The following is a 4,721-nucleotide window of genomic DNA, read 5'->3' on the forward strand; positions in this document are numbered from 1 at the left end:
TGTGTCCTTCTCGCCCCTCCGAGTTGTAAGTGCCTCGTACATCCTATTCTGTTAAGATGAAAGCTGCCATCCCTCCCTCAGCACTGGAGCTGGCAGGCAGCCAGGGGGCAGAAGGCACAGGGAGGGGCAGGGGCGCGGGGTGGGGAGCAGAGGCCCCATCATGTCGGAAGCCTGCTCGGGGCGCCCGCTCCCGCCACGGTACTGACCTCCCTGACTTCTCAGCATTCTGGGTGTGAAGCGCAGACAGAGCAGGGTGGGTGGGTGGGTGCAGAGAGAACACGCCCCCAGTCCCTCTCCGCGCTGTGCTCTCTGAACCTGGAGCGCGTGGGACAAACAGGGCCCCCTGCTCTTCAGGAGCCCGTGCTGGGTGTTGTCACCCCCTTTCCCTGCCTCCCCAGGTCTCTAAGCTTCCCGAGGGACATCAGTCCCATCACTGCCACTCTCTGGTCCCGGCACCCAGGCTGCCTTGTGCCATCTAAGGCCGGCGCCCCTGGTGGGTACGTTCTGTGCCTCGTGTGGCTGGGCAGACGGCCAGGCTGGGTCCCAGCCCCTCCTCTCCCCTCTCCTGAGCGGGGTCCCACCTGCAAAGCCCTCTGGGTGGGAGAGGGTCACACAGCAGATCTGTCTTTGCATTTCGGGGGGGGGCGTGCCTCAGGAATGGGCCTCCCGGTGACTCTGGGCTGGGGCTCCAGTCCAGCAGGAGGACTCTGCTGTCCCATTCAGTGCACACTGACTTGTCACCAGGTGTCATGAGTGCGGAGCCTGGTCCCCAGCCAGCAGCGGGTGCCTGGGTGTCTGACTGTGGGCCTCACTGTGCCCCCCACAACCTGCGTGCATGTCAGGATTGGGGGCATTTTATATATGTCTTAGATAGATAGATAGATAGATAGATAATAGGTTTTTGTAACTACAAAACATGTGACAGGCTGTTGACTGGGACCCCCCTGTTATTCAGTGACCCTCCTACAACTGGTTACTGAATGTCCATTAGGGGTGCATCTACCTAGATTCCTCCCCGTCCTCAGCGAGGTATTATTCTGCTCTTGATAAGGGGGATCCTTGAAGAATCTTTGATCATGTAGGGGAACCTTTAATAATGCTATGATGTTGAGTGAAAAATAAGATTTAAAGTTATATGGAGTACAAGATGAATTTAAACTATTGTAGAATGCAACATTATAAGATAACTATATATAACCTATACTACATATTATCATATCATATAGAGAAAGATGAGTAGAAGAAAATACCGTGGAGGGGAGGTTGCCGAAGCTCACCGTCCTTGTCCTTGGTGGGTTGGACTCGTGACGCCTCTCTGCATTGTACAAACGTCTGCAGTGACACACGTACAGCAACAACGGTAAGAACACCCTTTATCCCGTAAGCACACTGCTGCCTGTCCAGTGGCGACGCGGGCACCGCCTGCCTCAGTTTCCCTTTCTGTTTCCTGGGGGGGCTTCCCTCCCATCATGTGACCTCATGAATGGCCTCTCCTCTCCCACTCTGTGCTGGCCGGGTGATCCCATCCACATCTGGATCTCGGTGACTAAGGGCAGTGGTCACTCTCAGTTCCTGTGCTAATTCCTTTTCTGTATCTCCATCCAAGACTGTGCCCCAAACCCCAGACTGAAGTTTCCAACTGTGACGTAGATGAATCTTCCCAGGGGTCCCCAGAGCCTTCAAAGTCATCTGTCTAAAGCCAGCCTCTCTGCTCATCCCCAGAGGCTCCTCACGTGGGGGAGGGGGGCCCCACATGCTCCCAAGCTGAACAGGACTGTGGGGTTCACTCTTGCTGCTCCCCTCTCAGTCCACACTGAGCCAGATGCCAAACTGCCAGTTCCTCCTCCTCCTGGGGACACCGGTCCCCCGCTGGTGGCTTGACATCCGGGCTTCCATCCAGAGCCTCATCGTCTCACAGTTGGCGAGTTTTCAGGAGGGAAGGACAGTCGGATCAGGCTGCGTTTGGAGAGAGGTTCTGGCCGCGGGGGGTGGGGGCAGGGGAGGGGGGCGAGGCAGGGTGCTGCAGGCGTCACTGGGTCCTCCAGCCCCTCCCGCACGTTCCCTGGGGCTTATTTTAGCTCTGCAGCCAGGAAAAAAGCACTTTCATCTCTCTCTCTCTCTCTCTCTCTCTCTCTCTCTCTCTCTCTCTCTCTCTCTCTCTCTCTCTCTCTCTCTCTCTCTCTCTCTCTCTCTCTCTCTTTCTCTGGATTCTTACATTTTACTTAAAAAAACAGAGTAAAATAACTTAAAAAACCCCAAAAACTTCTACAAGCTGTAAAATCTTATCCCATTGATCTCTCCCTAACATTCAACGTTATTTCCTCCTGAAAGGTAATAAACCATTGAGAACTCATTAGCATATGTAGATAATTTGCATGTTTCCCCTGATGCTTGCTTAGGTGCTATTCTGTCTCCCCTCATCTGGAAATTTCTGCTCGTTTTGCCTAAATAATATGGACAGATTTAAGGTTGTTTTTATTGCTTAAGAGAACTTAAGGCTAGAGTATATATAAAACCCTTTATAAAGAAACATCTTCACTGGTTCTCACAGATAGATAAAGGGCCTGAGTTGATGGGTGCCAGTCACGTGCCCCGCCCCGGAGGCGCTGATGGGCCAGTAGACCTGCCTGCCAGCGGCACAGGGTCACCTGTCATGGAGTCTCTGCTCACAGGTGGGCGGTCCCATGTGGGAGAGCAGGGCTCCCTGCTTCAGCACAGTGCTGTGAAATCCCCGTTGGAGTGAGAGTGTCTCGGTCCACGGGGGTGCAGGGATGTGCCTGGTTTGAGTGTGGGGGAAACCTGGCGACGAATCCAGCTAAAATGAAAACCAGAAGCAGGGGTTCAGTTCATGTCTTGGGTGCCCCAATCATATCAGTTAGTTAGTGGAAATCACCCTGCATCTGTATTGTCCTGGGTTGTGTCCCTAGAATTTAGCACACAGCAGAGTAGGGAAAAGGGTTCAAAGCCCTGCGCTAAATGAATGCAGCTAAGCCCGTGGCAGGAAATGGCAGACAAGTTCAGGCTGCTTTGAGGCTCTTTGAGTGAATAGTTACTTGTGGTTTCCAGCCCTTGTTCAGAGTCAAGCAGTTGCTCCAGGCGACATGTGCTCAGGGCCCTGGAAAGCCAAGGGAGGGGACACGAATCACCAGGTGACAAAACGCTGAGTTTTAGCAGAACTCCAAGGACAGTGCTGTGTGGGAATAGGGCAAGACACCTCCTGCAGTGCCTGCTGAGGCACCCACGATGGTGATGAAACCTGCCTTCCCAGGCACGTGGGGTCAGGGGAGGGGGCGGCATGGCAGCCGGGCCCTGCCACTACTGGTCCCCTGGCCCAGCCTCTGAATGATGGAGAATGGATGGATAACCCTGACCCCAACAGGAATAAGAGGTCCACAACCCGACTAAAGATGCCTCCCCCAGTCCTTCGCCTGGCTGGCCCATCAGGACCCAGACACTTACATCATATGTGTGTACTTATAAATACATGCACATGAGTTGAGGGCTTCAGCTCAATAGTAACAGCCTTCAAATCTGCAGAGCTGTCTGATTTTAGGTGAGAAAAAACAAAATCTTGCCAGTACTTTTGCATCAAAGAGAGAAATAAACTTGCTAATTGAAAAATGGTTTGCATGGAGGAAAATATGGAGTTGCCAGCTATGCAAACTAACACATGCCTAGATCTAAAAGGAATCGCGCCAGGCCAGGAGGAAGCTAAACAAATTAGGATTATGAGGAAAACAGCCTTAGCAGCAAATTGAAAGCTCTCTGGTGCTTTAGTTTTATCCCAGGGAGGGCGGTTCTGACGTGATGAGAGCCCGTATTTGACGTCTCAGGTGCGTCTGTGGGTGCAGGAGGGTGGGTGCGCGCTCTCCCGCCCAGGTCAGGGTGGGCTTTTCATACCAGCTTTCGAATGCATGCCTCCTTCCCCACTTAGCGACCTGAGGACTCAGCACAGGGGAATCTTGTCCTGCTCTCAGCTTGAACTGCCCACGGCTAGGCTAGGTCTCAGAGCGGCTTTTACCGGCAGGGGATCATAATGAAGAGACCACGCGGCCCAGCGACCCGGGTCTGTGGCCGGAGGGCCGTCCCCAGAGTGGCTGCGCCGCGCGCCGCCTGGCGGTGACTGCGCGTGAGCAGCGCTCCGCCAGGCTCCGGGCCACTCTGCAGGCGAGAGCCGCGGCTTGGGGCGAGCCGGGGTCCTCCGGAGGCAGGGTCCGTCCTTGGCCCTGGGCAGCTCCGATGCACTTCGGAGGCCGCGTGCAGTGGGTAAAGGAGGAACGCAGTTCTGTGCCTGCGGGAACCCAGGACCAGTGCACAGCGCACATATCAGCGACAACCGGGACATCCTGTGCAAAGGCCCGGGGGCGACCTGCCTGGGGCGCGCGGTAGGGGCCGCCAGGGCAGAGGACCCGTTGGGGGCTTCGTCAAGTGTCGGGCAGATTTTCTCCAGAGAAATCCGCCGGTCCGCAGTGGCAGCCAGCGCCGCCTAGCGTCGGGGTCTGCAAGCGGCACCCCTCGGGGCCCCGCGCCCTTGACCCGAGTCAAGCCAGGCAGAGGGCGGACCCGGCGCGGTCCCGGCCGGCGCCCCCGGCCCTGCCCGGCGACAGGACGTGCCCGTCCCCTGCGCCGCCACCTCGGCCTCCGCTCGCCGCGGCGTGTGGATTCGGCCTCCGGCGCCGCGCGTTCCGTCCACAGGGGCCGGCGGCCTCCGGCGGCCCGGG

The sequence above is a fragment of the Hipposideros armiger genome, unplaced genomic scaffold (assembly GCF_001890085.2).
Source record: "Hipposideros armiger isolate ML-2016 unplaced genomic scaffold, ASM189008v1 scaffold_85, whole genome shotgun sequence".
Classification (NCBI taxonomy): Eukaryota; Metazoa; Chordata; class Mammalia; order Chiroptera; family Hipposideridae; genus Hipposideros; species Hipposideros armiger.